Here is an 18,465-nt window from a genome sequence, read left to right as displayed (position 1 = left end):
TTATCAAATCCCAAATTGACTCAGCCCTTGGAAAACCAGTTTCGGTCTTATATCACCAATTGAAAAACCAAGGGTCCTGTGAGGACCCCCAAATGGAACCCTTGAGGTTTGCTGCTCTTACACCTCGCCCACCTTGGTATGCGTGCATCTGCTCAAGGAAAGGCACCCCCTAAGGGCTGCAGTGATACCCAATGACGGGATTTAGTGCAACTCCATGACTTGGGAACATCAGATCCTACAGGAGATAACAAGGACCTCGCTAAGGTCCCCTCCTGGTCACGGATACCAAGCATGAAAATCAAGTTGCACAGCCTAAGACAGGGATCCTGCCCATAAATTTAAAATAAAAAAAGGGGGACATGCCAGGGGCCAAGAAGCCCCCATAAAAAGAGCAAATAAATTCCAGGCATACCAAGGGCCAAGACAAAGAAAAGAGGCCTCACCCTCCATTATCAAGAACAAAGAGATCACAGACTATCCCTTCTCTCAGGCCAAGGCATACCAACTCCACCCCTAAGCTAATCCCCTTGTTCCTTCTCTACAAAATATAAGCAGGTATTTTTCTCAAATAAACTCAGACCTTATCCACCATCCTTGGGTCTCACTCTCCTTATTTTCACCCATTCCTTTTCAGGCTGGGTCCTCCTCGACACCCCACTTTTCTGCCCCGCGGGTCGGGGCATTAAATTATCTCTCAAGGATAATATGCTTAACTCTGATCCCTCTGCTTGGCTTCAAAGACCACACTGTCAAATTTTCTTTTCCAGTTAGCAGAACAAGAATGGAATTCTCTGTGTCAGACTGGGACCTGAGCTGAAGCACTCATATCCCTACTTAACTACTACCCCGTCTCCCCTCTCCTCCTTCATTCTCCAGTACACTGTGCATTTACTAAATGAAGACAATTTTCACCCATCACTTGCTGGACAGATTCCAAGAGTTAAGATCTATTATGAAGCCGGTTTTTACACAGATACCTGCTAAATTTGTACAAATTGAATTATTCATATTTTTATCATAAATAATGTATTGACTGTATGTATGTGTCTATATATGTATATATTTATAAATATGGCATGTATTCAGAATTAATGTATCATATTTAAATGCATCTGTGAGTCTGGTTGTATACTTCATCACTGTTTTATGCTTCCCAGAAGTAATAGATCATATAACTCTGGTGTTCTTGACTGTCTAGGGTTTCTTGGGGAACCCTACCCCTGATGCCTTAGAAGAATCCTAGTATTTTCCAATCTCTAATAATTTGCTTTTTAATAGCATGCTTGAGTCTGGTGAGATAAAGTCATAGCACTAAGGTGCCCCTTCTCTTATCTTGTTCCCTAACTGCTTAATTAAGCACTTACTATGGAATAGGATGAACTCTCCCACATATTCAATTTGTTCAAATAAAAAGCAGTCACTCACCACCAGTCCTAAATACATATCATGTCATTTTGCCCACAGAGGGGAAGAGGGATGAGTAGAGAAATCAATTTTGTATCATTCTTCTCTTGCTCAGTCTTCCAGAGGCTCTATCTGCATGACATTGTACAGGACTAAGGGGGAGCACCAAAGAAAATTCTTGACAAATCTTACCTTGCGATACCTCTCACCATGTACATTTTGCAGTAGCATAAAATTAGACAGGATGAATACCATCAAAGCAAATTCTTGACAAATCTGACCTTGCAATACCTCTCACCATACACATTTTGTAGCAGCATAAAATTAGACAGGATGAATTTAAGGCACTAAGATGAAGACCACATGATAAATTTAGAAGTTGACTATGGGAGGTGATAGTCTTACAGATAACTCAAGAGCCTCCTTGAGTGTCAAGAAGTTGTGAGTTTGAGGAATGGAACATGGGGGGCAGGATTTGAAGTTGTTTGAATGGAAGAGGCTAAAGCAAAGATCTGGGCAAGCAAATTTTCACTTGTCTTTTGGTTTAAGCCAGAAAACGGGAGTTGGGTGAGAAAGTGGGTGGAGTAGGAGTTATCTGTTTCTCTATGGACACAGCAATTAGATTGGAAGATGAGAAAGTGGGATATGGATAACCTGTTTCTTTAAAGATGTAACACTTAGATTGTCTAACTTTCCTTTTTTCTAGGGAAGTGGGAAGTGTATTGTATAAAGTCTTGGGTCTAGAATCAGGAGGACAAGAGTTCAAATGTTTCCCTCAGACAGGAATGTTGCTCTGTGACCCTGTACAAATCAATGTTGCTGTGAAGATCAAATGTGATAGTATTTATAAAGTATTTATAAAGTTCTTGGCACATAATTATTAGTGTTTTTCCTTCATTTTTAATAGGACCAATGCTATTATGAGGTGATATCTTGACTTGCATGTGAATTGGATTAAAGTGAGGCAAAGTTGCATAAGATCATTTGCCTTAAGAGCAAGACAATAGGACACCTGGTGTTGGCCCAGGGAGAACTGGGTAATCTTAGCATCTTTGATGTCTGACCAAGCTCTTGGTGCTCCACAGCATCTGCATTAAGCACCTTCATGACTAAGAAAAATATATTTAGAAAAAGATGAGCAAAATTGTAGTGCTAAGTGAACTTACTGCAGAAACAAAGAGGTCTCTGTGATCAGAGTGGGGACAGATAGAGGCTGGAATGATCAGAAGTCATGAAAAATAGCCTTCCCATCAGCAATGTCTGTATTCAAGGATTTTCTCTAAAAAAGCAAAGGAGACATTGCTTTCTTCAGTGTTTTTTTTCCTTGTGATAAATTTTATTGGTATCTTTTTATCACTTTTTTTCTTTTTCTTTTGTTTTAATTTCAAATTTTAAATTAGTAAAATTTTTATTTCTTCTCCCTCCCTGAAATGTAAAAAAGAAAAGCAAAATTTCTGAGATATTATGCATAGCCAAGTAAAACAAATTATCACCTTGTCTCTGACCAAAAATATGTTTCAATCTGCATTTTGGGTTTATAGCCTCTCTCTTAGGGAGCAGGTAGCATGTTGCATCATTAGTTGTCTGGAATTGTTATCACTTTTCCCACTCTATTCCCCACACCCTCAATTCTTATTCTTCACAAATGACTATCCTTTATAATGAAAAATAAAAAAAGAGGGAGTGGGGAGTTCTGCAAAACTTAGCAAAGTATTGCTTAATCTGTCTCCAGCTTCTGAAAAGAAGCAGTGGGGAGAAATGTCTCCTCACATCACCTCTTTCTTCTTGTAGTTTCTTAAAGGTATTTTGGCAGGAAGTACAGAAATAAGGAAGCTATTCTAACTATTAGCCTGCTAGGTTTGGGTAGAAGACAAGCTTATCTTTCCATTAAAACTTTTCACATAAACTTGGAGAGGAATCTTCCAAAGAGTTCATTGTTTCATCAGTGAATATACTGGAAAATAAAGACTAGAACCCAGAAAGGTTGGTTCCTGGCTATCCAGGCAGAAGAAATTTCATTGTACAAAGGAAGGATAAAATATGGTGGAGATCAATAGCTTTGGAATTAGACAACATGGGTCCAATTCTACTACTGACAATTACTATATTAGTGATCTTGGACAATCACTTAAATTCTTTGGGTCTCAGTTTCCTTACCTTTATAATTGAGGTTTTTGGATTAGATAGTCATGGGCCTTTTCTAGCTCTAAATAAATCTATGAGTCCTGACATGTCTCTGGAAAGAATTCTTTGAGATGGGAGAAACACCCTGCCTTTTTAGTTCATTCAACAAAAGCTATTTGATTTTTGGATCCCAATCTAGTATATTTGGGGATGGAAATCAGCATCTGATTTGGCTTGGGCTTCTGCATGAGGCAACCACCACAAATACTAAACCTCTACATTGCCTGCTTATTGCAGGGGTAGAGAGAAAACAATAACGTTGTTACATGATTGCAACAGGAGTGCTTATATGTTGATGGAAATGCTCATTTCTGACAAGTCAGAGAAAATGAAATGGCTCATAAGGGAGTAAGGGAGGTACCCAGGGAACAATAACTGTTACATTTGCAAAAAGCTTTGACAATAGATGCTGCTGCTGCTGTGATTCCACAGGCTAGAAACCAATTAACCTCCTCTAGAACCTTTAGCTACCCTGATAGCAGTAGGGTGGTGGGAAATGCTTTCTGGAAGTCACAATGCCATTCACTTCTTATACTTGTCTTTCACCAGGCTAAGCACTGGAATTGAAAGGGGTCCAAGAATCTAAATGTCTCCCAATGCTCTTTTCTCCTACTTAGGAATGAGCAAGATCCATGGTAGACAATGGGGAGTGGAGATTGGGAGGAGGAGGAGGAGAAACAGAGGAAAGAGGATGAGTCTGGAACTCCTAGGGACAGAAAGATAATGTAACCTTTGACAAACTATAGGAGCTTAGGAGTTGTCAACCCAGACAGAACTGCCTACATCCATTTAATTAGATTTTAATTTCTCTTTAAACATTTGGTTTTCAAAGATCCTAAGAAGTAATTATTTCCAGTATCAATTGACTAGGAAGCACAATCCTCGAGTTAAAATAAGCAGCTTAAGGAAGTTTGCCTTGTCCCTGTTCAAACATTCAGCCTGCAGTAAGCATCTTGGCAGTAATGCAGCCCATCTGAGAGAGTAAGACTGAAGGGGGAAGAAGAACCAAGGGGAAGTCTGTATCCAATTCTAAGCTCAACTCTCAATGTTGGGGGAGGGAAGGAAAATGAGAACAGAAATGCTGTTCCCCACCCCCAGGAATGAAATGAAGGGAAGGGAAGGTTGGGGTTCTTTCATGTGTAAATATCAACAAGGGGAAGGGATGAAAAGAAGAATGCACCCAAAGGTACAATTTTCAATGGCTGGTCACCTGGTTTACTGTGGGTGATGATGCATCCCTTCATGATTGCCTTCCTTGCTGGGTGAGGGGAACTCCTACATTTACCCCTTGTCAGTCAGACTGTACAGCATATCACATGGTTCTGATTGAATTTCTGTTCTTATCCTTGTGAAGAACCTCATTTGAGGGGTGAAAGCTATATGAGGATTGAGACTCAGGTATCAGGGGAATGGATGACAGGTGAGGCTGTAAACAAAATGAATCATTCTAGCTGAGTATAGTGTCCTGGTGGCCAGGAAGGTCCTTAAGCATGTAAATTGTTTCTGTTTTGGGCAGAAACCCCGAGGCTCATCCAGTCCCAGATTAATTTTTTTTTTGACAAGGTCAAAGAGGCCAATCTCTGTTTACCTGTCTTAATCACTGAATGATTGCCTCAGCCAAATTGAGTCCAGTTAATGACCTTATCTTAAAAAGACCTAGTCTCTCACTACATCCAGAACCATCTCCAATGGTTCTGATTCATATCTGGGCACTGGATTCCTGGAGCTCCAAAGAAGAAAGTTAACTGGTGACTTTGCACAACCCTCACTTTAATTTAATTCACTTACAGTTTAATTTCTTTAACCTTATATATCTGATCAAAAATTGGTTTCTTAGTCTCTAATTGGGGTTTGTAGGTCTGAATGTTAACCTCTGCCCTCCTCAATGTCTGTGTCTCCCTGGCTATAAATCTGAAGGCAGGCTTTTGTTTGTATGAAGGCAGCCTGGTCCACTTCTAATTTCATCTACAAGTTTGGTTTTCCCAGTTGTGTCAACAGAGTAAAGACCATCTTGAGAAGGCAGGAAATGAGTCTGGTTAATCTCCATAAGACAGCTGAATAAATTCTTATATTTATGACATTTTGGAAAGGGAGAAATTCCAATGTTTTATATGTCTATAACATTTCTAATAACAGCATAAAATACCAGGTCAGAATAGGAGATGGTAGTTCTGCTGCTAATTAGAGCTTTGTCAGTTCTGGCATGCTACAGACCTTATGGGTGGGTTAGGGAATCGTAAAGTAATCAATGACACCTTTATGTACTAATGTGTAACCTGATTGGGTTGCCACCAAAATTTTATGACTCTTTGTGATTTCTATAAATACTTTTTTTATTAAGTTCTTGGTTGATATCTGTAATGATATCTTCCACCTATAAGTTTCTAGAAAAGATCCTAGAGAATAAAAACTTCATGGATAACATAATTTTTATTATTTTATTTACAGCCTAATATATTTGAGGTTAACACATGGCATCACATCCCTGATGTCTCTGTGCTCTTTGAGAAAGAAGGACAAACAACAACAAGCACTTGATATTGGGTCAGTTGCCTTTATCTTCCTTGAATCATCTGGGGTGAAGGTGACAGTGGAAGTGGAGAAAAGTTGGGATATGACCCTGACAGCCTTTTGCCAGGGGGAATCCTGTTTTTGAAGTGTTTTAGTTCTAGTTCCACTGTAGAGCAATCCTGATGCAGACTCTACTTCTTCCTAACCTACTGTTACCTGACTTTTTCCTCCTCTTTGGCTTGCCTAGAGCTGGATTATAGTCAGCACCTTTCCAAAACAGAATATGTTTCAGGATCTCATTGCTAACGACTCCTCAAGGGAAATATTTAATAAACAAGCCACAGCATCTGTATCAGATCCACTTTATAACATAAGTCAGAAGATGGAGTATAAGACATGCCCTATTCCTTTTTCTGTTTCTTTAGGGAAGGAAAGAAAGAAATAGAAGAAAATTTATTAAGTACCTACTATTTCTTAGTCACTGAGTTAAGTGCTTTACAAAATATCATTTAATTTTATCCTCAAAATAGTCCTGTGAAGAGATTCTGTTATCTCCATTTTAAATTTGAAGAAACTGAGGTAAATAGAGTTATAAGATACTTCCAGGGTCAGACAGCTTAGTTAAATGTTTGAGGCCAGATTTAAACTCAGGTTTTCCTCACTCCAAGCTCAGATCTCTGTGCAACCTACCTGCAAAGCCAAATCTGGAGTTACACATTCTATTGGTGCTCCTTTGGTAGATTAATGAATGACTGAAGAATCTATATTCAAGAAATATTAAGAGCCCACTGTGCACACAGAACAGAACTTGGCATTATGGGAAATAAATTTTATATATGATGGCCTTTGGGGCATCTAGGCACAATAGATAGAGCACCAGATCTGGTGCCAAGAGGACCAAATCTAGTCTCAGATATCTAGCTGTATGACCTTGAGCAAGTCACTTAACCTCATTGCCTTGCAAAGAAAAAAGAAAAATAAGATAGGACACTGTGTCATGCAGCTTACAGTCTAGCAGGAGGATATAAGACCTACGCAAATATTTATAATGCAAAATAATTGTATAGGATGTCCTAGGAAAGTCTGAAGGGGAAAAACATAATTATCAACTGCTAAGATCAATGTAGGAAATGGCATCTGAGTTGTACTAAATCAAGTGTTCTTAACATGAGGTTCACAGATTCCTAAGGCTTTTGTGGATAGGTTCCAGTGAGGGGAGGTTGTGAAAATGAATGGGGAAAAAACTTACATCATTATTTTTTAACTTGGCAGCTATGTGGCACAGTGGTTATAGTGTTAGATTTAAAGTCATAAAGACCTGAAGGCAAGCCTTATTTCATATGTACCTTCCAGCTGTATGACTACAGGCAAGTCACCTAAGCTTTACCTGCCTCAGTTTCTTCATCTATAAAATGGAGATTTTACTGGCACCTACCTCACAGAGGACAGAATGAGATAGTTGTAAAATGCTATGCTTATTTTAAAGTGCTGTATAAATGCCACTGATGATTATCAAGAACCTCAGAAATTCTTAACCTTTTTTGTATCACGTACCCTTTTAACAATTCGAAGTCTATGGATGTCCTTTTCAGAATAATGTCTTTAAATGCATAAAGTAGTTGAGTAGGAGTACAAAGGAAACCAATTATATTGAAATATAGTCTCAGTCTCAGTCTCAGTCTCTCTCTCTCTCTCTCTCTCTCTCTCTCTCTCTCTCTCCCCCCCCCCCTCCTTGAAGTCATCATTATCACCTTTTAACCCTACCTCAGTCCCTATATCAAATTAATCATAAAGTCTTGTCGATTCTGCCTTTATATATCATTTTTATTCATTCCCTTACCTCTACTTACATTACCACCATGATCAGTTAAACACTCATCAACTTTCCCCTGAATTGTCACAAAAATCTTCTCATTAGTTGCCATGACTCAAAATTCTCTCCCCTCTCCCTACAGTTGCCAAGGTGAAATCCCTAAATCATAGGTAGATCTATGTCACCCTCTCACATAAAAAATCTCTGGTTCCATGTTACAAATAGGGTAAAATGAAAGCTTTTCTATTTGGATTTAAAGCCCTTCTCAGTATGGTTCTAGCCTACTTTTCTTTGCTTTACAAATTCTGTGTTTCATCTAAACAGATGTTCTTGCTGTTCCTCATGTCTTAATATTTTATCATCTGCCTCTTTTCCTTTGTATATGTAGTCTCCCCATGATGGCAATCTATTCCTTCCTCACTTCTGCTTCATAGACTTCAAAGTTCTGCTCAGGTTTTTACCTCCTACATGAGATCTTTTCAGATTTCCTAGTTGCTGGTGCCCTCTCCCTTCCATTACTTGTATATATTTTGTATTTACTTACATATGTACATGCTGTTTCCCATAACAGAATGTAAGTTCCATGAGGGCAGGGACTGCTTTTATTTTTTTCTTTGTATCACTACATTGAGTTCAGTTGATGTTATATCATAGGTGATTAATAAATGCTTGTTGAATGAATGACTTGGGATATTTCTAAATATTGTTTGTTTATTTTTCATCTATAAAATAGGAAGAACAATTCCTATAGTATCTGTCTCCCAGTGTTTTTTGAAGCTCAGATTAGGGAATGTATGCAAAATACATTCTAAACTTTAAAGTGCTATTTAAATGTCAGTCAATGTTACTAAGCAAACACTCTACCATAGTAACTAATTTCCTGAACTCTCAAATATCTCTTTATTTGTTCATGATTTGCTGTCTGATTTTCTTTGCTACCAATATTTAGTTTTCTGGGTTGTTCTTAATACCAAACAGAGATTGAGAGTTAGGTTGATGTGTCCTCATGAAACTGGAGTTCTCTCTTCTCTCCATCCTGGTTCTAGATTTGTGCAATGACCTCCTGAATGACCTTCTTCTGACAAGTCCCTTTGCTCTTAAATCATCCACTACATATCTGTTAAAATGATATTCCTAAAATGCAGGTCTTATCATGCCCCTCTCCTATTCACTAAATCCCAGGGATTCATTAGTTTTAAGAACACATACAATTTTTTATGATCATATACAATTTCCTCTTTTGAGCATTTTAAAACCCCTCAGAACCTGCCTACCATTTATCTTTCTGAATTCATTATACATTACTCCCTTTTGCCAGTTTGGTCTGATGTTTATAGGTGAAGAAAATGAGACTTTGAGAGCATAAGTCACTTTCCCAGTTAGGTTTCCTTGACTTGGTGCTCCTCACATACGACCTTCCATTTCCTGTCTTTGTGCCTGTCATCCCAGTATGCTGCCTCCTTCCCTTAATTTTTTTCAAAGCTTAGTTAAACATCACCTCTTGTATTTCTTGATCCTTTAACTACTAGTGTCCTCCTCTCCTCCTTGCAAAATTACCTCATGTTTATTTTGTATGCATTTATATTTGTATATATTGTCTTTTCCCAATAAAATACAAACTTTCTGAGGGCAGGGATTTTCTCAACTTTGTCTTTGTATCCTAGCATGCAAAGCTTCTAGTTCAGCCCCTGAAACATAGTGAGGCCTTATTAGCTGCTTATTGGTGGTTATTTCAGTGGCACATACACCAAAATTAGAATAATGCAGAGATTCACATGGCCCCTGTGCAAGAATGAAATGCAAATTCATTTTCCATATTTTCCTTTTTTCTTTAATTTATTTACATATTACTACCCCCCCCCCATAAAAATATAAAACCTCATGAGAAATAAAATAAAAGAAAGAGAAAAATATGTGTTTCGGTTTGGGTTCTGATAACATCAACTCTGTCTTGGGTGGATCACTTTCTTTATCATAAGTCCATCATAGTAGTTACTTCCATATTTTTCCACAGTTGATGTTGCTGATTGTATTTCCTTCCATTCATTACTTCCCACTACCATCTATTATAGTTTATCTCTCCTTTCACTCTGTCCCTCTTCAAAAATGTGCTGTGAGGCAGCCAGCCAAGTGGCACAGTGGATAGAGCACTGGCCCTGGGGCCAAGAGGCCCCAAGCCCACATCCCACCCCAGAGACCCAGCAACCACATGGCCCAGACAGACCACCCCATCTCACCACCTTGCAAAAAGTAAAAATGAAAATGTGTTATATCTGACTATCCCCTCCTGTGATCTACCCCCTCCTCTATCACCCACATCCCCTCCTCCCCTCCCCTCCCCATCCACCTTCTCTCCTTTTACTTCTAGATGTCTATACCTTATTGAGTGTGTATGTTGTTTCCTCTCTCTGAGTTATTTCCAATGAGAATGAAGGTTCCCTCATTCCCTCTCGCCTTCTCCCCTTCCATACCATTGCAAAAGCTACATGAAATATCTTAGCCTATTCTGCCTCTCTGTTTTCTTACTCTCAGTACATTTCCCTTTCACCCACTGACTCCCTTTTTGCAACATTTTCAAATTCAGCTTTCTCCTGTGCCTCATCTATAAAAGCTCCTTCTACCTACTCTATTAAATGGGAAGGTTCATATGATTATTATCAGTATCATCTTTCCATGTAGGAATACATGCAGTGCATCATCATTTAGTCCCCCATAATTCACCCTTCTCATCTACCCTCTATGTTTCACCTGAGTCCTGTACTTGAAGGTCAAATTTTCTGTTCAGCTCTGGACTTTTCAACAGGAACTTTAGAAATTCCCTTGTTTCATTGAAAGTCCATCTTTTCCCCTGGAAGATCAAGATGTTCAGTTTTGCTGGGTAGTTGATTCTTGGCTGAATTCCAAGCTCTTTTGCTTTCCAGAATATTTTATTCCAAGCCCTGTGAGCTCTTAATGTAGTTGCTGCTAAGTCCTGTGTGATATTTGAATTGTGTCCTTCTGGCTGCTTGTAATATTTTCTCTTTGACTTGGGAGTTCTGCAACTTGGCTACAATATTCCTGGGGGCTGGTTTTCTTGGATCTCTTTCCGGGGGGAGAAGGGTGGATTCGCTCAAATTCTATTTTACCCTCTGCTTCTAGGACATCAGGGCAATTTTCCTGTAGAAATTCTTTAAAAATGAGGTCAAGGCTCTTTTCCTGTTCATGACTTTCAGGTATCCCAATAATCTTTAAATTATTTTTCCTGAATCTGTTTTCCAGATCAGTTGTTTTTTTAATGAGATATTTCACATTTTCTTCTAATTTTTCATTCTTTTGGTGTTGAATTATTGTGTCTTGATTTCTTGCAAAGTCATCAGCTTCCTTTAGCTCCATTCTACATCTGAAGAATTTGTTTTCCTCAGAGAGCTTTCTTATCTCCTTTTCCATCTGGCCAGTTGTGCTTTTTAAAGCATTCTTTTCCTCAATAACTTTTTGAACTGTTTTATCCATTTAACCTAAGCTGGTTTTTAACATGTTATTTTCTTAAGCATTTTTTTGGATCTTGACTAAGATGCTGACTTTGTTTTCATGTTTTTCCTACATCTGTCTCATTTCTTTACCCAATTTTTCTTCTATCTCCCTTATTTGATTTTCAAAATATTTTGAGCTCTATCATAGCCTGAGCCCAACTTCTATATTTCTTGGAGTCTTTAGATTTAGAAGCTTGAACTTTCTTATCTTCAGATTGAGTATTTTGATCCTCCATAGGACCAAAGTAATTGACTATGGTTAGGTTCCTTTTTTTCCCCCCAGTTTACTCATTTCCCCAGCCTGTGCCTGGTTTTGGGGTGCCTCCTGAGCTTTTGAGTATTATTGGGACATCCCCCCAGCAAGGACCTCAGTATATGAGGCTCTGACTACTCTGCTGGTCTGTGAATGACCACAAGCACACCCCTCTGCCCTGGGGGTTTTGTTTGTGAGTGTGTGTGTGTGTGTGTGTGTGTGTGTGTGTGTGTGTGTATGTGTGTGTGTGTGGTGGGGTCCTTGCTCTATGGAGGGCCTAGACTTTGACCAGGGTCTAAATGTGTTCAAAGCCCCAGAGTCCTGTTCCAGGGACAGAGGACAGACCTTGGCAGTCTCCCTTCATTCCATTACCTTTGGTGGGCTGAGCACTCAGGGCACAGCTGCCTGGAGGCTCCTGCTGAGCAGCAACATGGGCCTGCTTCTGTTTCCTGGGATCTGAGCTGTTGTGGCCACACTGAGTGCTGTGGCTGTCTGAGCTTCACGCTTGCTCTGGCAGAGGTCTCCCTGCTGATCTTCCAATTGTGCTTGGTGCTCCCTGGGGTTCAGATCAGGAAATTGCTTCTACTGCCTGGAACCAGTGCTCCCAGGTGCCCTGGGACTGTTCCAAGGAGACTGAAGTTCCTTTGCTCCTCCAACCCTGTGGAGCAGAACTTCCCACTATTTTTCAGGTTACCTTGAGCTGGAGAATTCCCTCATTGGATCTTTATGTGTGTTCTGTCTCTCGAAAATTTAGTTAGTCATTTTTTTAAGGTTTTTGAAATATTTTGGAGAGAGCTCCTAAGAGAGGTTCTTCTCCTGCCTTCGTCTTGGCTCTGCCCTCTCCATATTTTTTAAAGTAAAAATAAAACAAATTTAAATTTAAAAAATAACTGCTTTGACTTATAGATCTTAAAGAATTAAAAGATGTGACTGGGTACCTCTTTACTAGCACCCAAGGTACTCCTGGGAAAAATCATTATTTCAATTACCAGGGGAGTTGGTTTTATCTTTCATCTTTCTAGGGTCAGGGAGAAGCAGCAGGAGAATCTTTCCTATCATCTGATCTTCAGGGATTTACTCAGCCTACTTTTTGGAGTCTGCTCTACCCCAAAGATGTAGGTATTCTTTTGGAGTCATATTTTGAATCATCTGAATGAGTCTGGTGCTGTCTTGTGAGACTGTTTATCTAGGTAGCTTATTCAGTAAAGGAAAGGGAAGGCCATATGTTGAAACAATTCCCCTAATCAGTTCCTTGGGAGTCAGATAGAGAGAGAGAGAGAGACAGACTGAACTCAGACTAAAGAAAAATTAAACCACTACCTGGAAGATCACTCCATTACTCTTCCTTTCTGCCCCATGTCTCTTGGGCCCTTTTATGCCATGTAAAGCCCAATTTGTTCATATTATGATGACTGGAACCATCAAAAGTTATTCCAGGGAACTGAAGGAAAGCTCTTCCCCATCTATAATTGTTTCCCAGCAGCCTGAGGCTAGAGCTGCTTTGCATCAATCTACTTTGCTTTCTCCGGTTATTAGTCTCTCTGCTCCAAAGCAGAGGTCTGGGTGCCTATCCCACCCTATCAGGACAAACACACAGCTCATGCAAGGCAGGTAATATTCTTTGTCCCATCTGGGAGCATGGAAGAATTAAACCTTTTTTTCCTGCTTTGAGAGTCAACCAGTCAGTAGGTCAACAAACATTTATTGATGACCCAGACATTCTACAGCTTTTGGCTATGTTTGGATTGTATGTGGAATTTGTTCTGCTGCATCAGAAAAAGCTCTTAAAATCCACTTCTTTTCTGAGGCTTTTCTGGGCCAGTTAGTGCAGTTGGTCTCATTAGATCAAGGTCCCAGGATGGATCAACTTGTTGGGCTAGTTAGCCCCATGCAGAAAAATCAGGTTTTATAGCTGAAAACTGACTTAACTCTTAACTATTGGTAAGATATGTATTTAAATTACGTTCCATCTCTTTAATGCCTCCCCAAGGACTGAGTTTGATCTTGGAAGCTGATCCCTGGAACATCATTTTCTCTTAGTTCATTGCTCCCATTTTTAGCTATAGAGAAATCTCTTAGTTTACTCATGGAGGATCTTGTGTCTAAGAATCCCCAAATAGAGAGTTCTACTTCCCATGCAAGCATTCAAGTACCAAAGTCATATTTATTTTTCCCACAAAATAATGAATAAGATAGACTCACAGGAGTCCATAATCAGATTTGAAAAGCACAAGATATTCACATATTCACATGGCTACTCACCCCCCCCCCCCAGGAAGGCACTGAACTGGGAGTTGCCAGAAGGGAGCCCTTTGACCATTCTGGTGAATCAACAGAATCATAGAGAGAAACCATAAGATTTATGTTATCCCTATATAGTTTATAATCCTTTCCCTCCCCATAAAGTAAATATAATTTGCTGATTGATAAACAAGCATATTCTTCCCCCCATCCTGCATAAGTTGATTTCCAAATAGGTAATATTTTTCCAAGGAGCATGATGAGTTAGGACAACTTCTTATGTTTCCTAAGTGGTCTGGGGTCTAAACTCTCAAACTTGAGATTGCCCTCAGAATACTTTCCAAAGCTGAGATTCTTTTCTTGGGACAAGTAAACCTGCACATGTCAGCTTCTGCCATGTGCTTCTCTAGGAGATATCAGTGCTCCTGATGTTGTTACCAGTTCTTGAACTGGGACTGTATACTATCAAACATCTGGTTTCTCTCATTCAAAAATGGAAATGAAAAGCAAATGACTTCTAGGAACTTGAGATCTGGGAGCTCCCATTTCAGGTCATATACACCTCACCCTCTGAACACAATTAGCTTCATCATTAACTTCTGCTGTTAGGGGAATGGAACATGGATATCTGCTTTCCTACTCACTGTAGGATTGAAATGTTTTAGCATTTTAATCTGTCTTCTTAAAGAGGAAAGCTAGATTTGAGGAAGATGGTCCAGTGATTCTCAGGGGTTCAGTCATTAGAAATCACTTTAGTCTCTGAAACACAAACAATAAGGCAACAGTAGGTATGCCCACCTTCATGGATAAAGTTCTTCAAACAAAGATGTATGTCCTTACTTTGTAATCTTAGCATTTGGAAAATTCATTTGCTTACACACTTCCCTGGTCCACTGACCTTTCACCGGCTTTGAGATGTTATTCCAGAAGAGCTGAAATATTGATTTATATTTCCTTAGTCAGTGTCTATTGTGGTAAGTGGCAAACCTTTGCAAGCTGTCTGGTTCTAACAATAATAAAACAATAGAAGCTCTAATTAGAGGTATTATTGATGACTCCTGGAAAAGTCTGTGGGTAGCTAATGGGTCTATAAGACTTGAGCCTATTACTTCAGCCTTATCAGCACCATGTACAAACCAAATGAGCTAACCACACATACATTAGTCTCTTTAATGTACTCTCCAGTTCAGCCAAATTGACCTTGCTACTGTTCTTTAAACACAGTATTCCATGACCTATCTCTGTGACCCATTCCTGAAGTGTATACTCCCTTTTTCTTCTTCTCTTAGCATCCTTCAAAGCTTATGCTAAATTCTCCATTAGACTTTCCCTGATCTTTCCTGTTGCTACAGTTTCCCTGACTGTTCTCCATGGTCATTTCATTTAATTTACATTTGTATATACTTATGGTCTTTTAAGTGTCTCCTCACAGTTTAATCCTGAGCCCAAATCAGGGGACTGGACTAAAGCTTCTGCACAGGCATATGGCTACTAAGATTCAAAGGCAGGATTTGAACATTGGTATTCCTTACAACAGGTTCAGAACTCTATCTACCCCCCCCCTCTGATTTTCAAGACTTAGGGGGATCCTCAATAATATTTAAGAGATTAGAGGGGTACTGAATACAAAATTTCAGAATCACTACTTATATGTCCCTCCAAGATAGAGTAAGTCCTAACCAGAGATAGGGAGCCTAGTATCTTGGGAAGGGAAAGGAAGGGAGTAAAGGAATAAGCCCTAATGTTGCTTCTCATAGATTACTGGTTCCCAATCCTCAACCTTTACTTCCATTTTCTTCCCTTATAGCCTTAAATCTCAGGAGGATTTGCCACAATATCAGCTATACTTCTGGGTCAAAGATGATGTTTCCTATCTACAGTCTCTTAGTTCCTGCTCCCACTAGCATTACCTTTGATACTTGTATCAAACTAAATCTGTAAACCATTCTTTTGCCTTGAGGTTATGGTCCTTAAAAACTAAAAGCACATTTATCCCTACTTCTGACTTTTTAATACACTGTGAGGCAAGTCATTTGACCTTGATGTGAATATAAATTTCCCTTAATCACAGTTGTCCAGCTTTACTGGATAAGGTCCATATTTGGAGACTCACTGAGTAAGGGTTATATAATCAAAGAATGGACATGAAGTCCTTATTTGGGCCTGGAAGCAGCTACCATTATATAACTTTTTTATACTTGATGATACTTAAGTAGGTCTTCAATTTGGCATGATGCTGACTTTGTTCTATGCTCCTATAAATATCCAGACTAGGGGCAGACCAAAGGTAGTGGTTAGACTCTGATTGCTCGCAGACAACAGAGTGAAGTGGACAGCAGGCAATGGCAGACAGTGGACAGGCAGACATTGAATATACTGGACATGGGGGAGAAGCAGATGAGGTACTTGGGGACCTGGTAAGTAAACTTGAGTTATGTACATTTATGCATGATCTTGACCCTGCAACCTCCCATCACCAAGGCTGTACAATAAAAGGTTTCAATCTCTCCATGCCTTTTCAGCACTTTTTTGAACTCACTGAATAAAGAACCTGAAAATATCCTGCTCCCTTTAATTAGATAAGGACATACAGTCAGCATAATTATAGAAAAGAAGTCAGGATTGTATTTGACTTACAATAGGCTCAAATCAGAAGGATTTTAGTTTATTTTCATTTTCCTTACAAATTGGTGATCCAACTTTTCTACTACTATTAATAAGAGATAGGAGATTCTTAATTTTGTTATATTTATATTCTCCTTGTTAAATTCCTTAAGCAACCATTGGGTTAACTTTATTGGGTCAGTAGGGCCTTATTCATTGAGAAGCCCTATATAATACAAATTTGCTCATCAAACCGATGGAAAAGTCCTTTCTACTGCACTACTCTTCTCTCCTTTCAACAATGAATTTCACCTTGGAGTCATTAAAATTCACCTCTGCTGACTCACACCACATGTTTTAGACCTGGTTTAACTCAGGATAGTCCAGTGATTCAGGATATAGCGATTAGAATGAAGTGAGGCACGTGCTACCCATAAAAATTCATTAAAAAAATCTTTCCCTCAAATGAGGTTAATAAGGATATAATTATAGATAAAACACAACTGCATTCTCTGAATTCTACCTTCCCAACAACAAAGGTAAAGCTAAATCAGAGTGGTCCTTCAGCCTGGTAGTGGGATTCCTGTCAAATATAAACTCTCCAAAAGCCAACATGCTTTTTGTGTTTTAGGGGACCAGGAAGACAAACCAGTGCTAATCACAATGACCACCTCTTCCCCTTAAAAAGAAACCAACTCAGCCTATATAAAATAAGTGATAATCTTATGACAACTTCCAAACCTCCTATCCTGATGCAAATGTTCTCATTGTTTTAGCCAGTCAACAAACATTTCTTATGTGATAGACACTGATAAGTATTGGGGACAAAGAAAAGGCAAAAGACAGTCCCTATTCTCAAGTAGTTCACATGCCAATGGGAGGGGGAGAGAAGAGGAAACAACATGCAAATTGATGGCTCTAGCAATGGGGAGGGCCAAGAAAGGTCACTTGTAGAAAGTAGAATTTGAGCTGAGTCTTGAAGGAAGCTGGAGAAACCAGGAAACAGAAGTAAGGAGAGCATTCCATTCACAGGGCCAAAGAGTGAAAAAGTGAGGAGATGGGATATAGAGTTTCATACAAGAGGAACAGTAAGAGCACCCATGTCACTGGATTATATATTTATGAAGGAGAATAAATGATAAGAATATTGGAAAGGTAGAAGGAGCCCTATTGTGAAGGGCTTTGAGAATTTTATATTTTTCACTGCATATAATAGTAAGCCATTAGAGTTTCCTGAGGGGGGAGGGCAGGGAGGGATGGTCAGATATAGGCATTAGGAAGCCAATAGTTTGGCAGTTTAGTGGATGGTAGGCTGCTGTGGGGAAGAGTTGAAGCAAGCTTCAGAAGTCTACTGCAAGCTTGAGGGACTGAGGAGTGGTGTCTGTGTACTGGAGAGAAGGGGACATATATACAAGAGATATTTTTAGATAGAAATGATAAAACGTGGCAAAAGACTGGATATATGGGGTGAGTACAAGGGAGGATTTGCAGATGAAATGGAGCCTGAGTGACTGAGGTGATGTGGTACACTCTTGTCAGTACTAAATTTGAAAGAGGAGAAAGTTAAGAAAGGAAAGATGAGTTCTGTTTTGTGCATATTCAGTTTGAAATGCTTAAAGTACAACCAATTCAAGGCATGGATAGGCAATTAGAGCTGCAGGAATAGAGGTCAGGAGAGAAGAAAAAGAGGAATCAGGAAAAAAAAAGCCTACAGCCAAGTGAGAGAATCTGTGAACTGAGACAGACAAATAGGCTGTTTACTTCTACTTTTAATGGCTCATTTTAACCATGTGCCATTGCAGTTCTTGGAGAAGCCGGCTTCCCTGAGGCCATTAGATCTGGCATCTATCTCCATGATTGCTAGAAGCATCTTGAGGAGCAGAACAGAGAACAGCTGGCCCTAACATTCTCCGATTTATCTGACTTTGAGTTGGCATTTAGCACAG

The 18,465-nt window shown here is 39.3% G+C and overlaps 1 pseudogene; it reads left to right on the top strand.

Moving 5' to 3' along the window:
* Positions 1–9,635: 9,635 nt before the first annotated feature.
* Positions 9,636–9,734, top strand: LOC141523176 (U6 spliceosomal RNA; annotated as a pseudogene).
* Positions 9,735–18,465: the final 8,731 nt, after the last annotated feature.

The sequence above is a fragment of the Macrotis lagotis genome, chromosome 4 (assembly GCF_037893015.1).
Source record: "Macrotis lagotis isolate mMagLag1 chromosome 4, bilby.v1.9.chrom.fasta, whole genome shotgun sequence".
NCBI classification, from domain to species: Eukaryota; Metazoa; Chordata; class Mammalia; order Peramelemorphia; family Peramelidae; genus Macrotis; species Macrotis lagotis.
The sequence above is the reverse complement of the archived record's forward strand: the minus strand, read 5'-3'. Positions and strand labels throughout refer to the sequence as shown.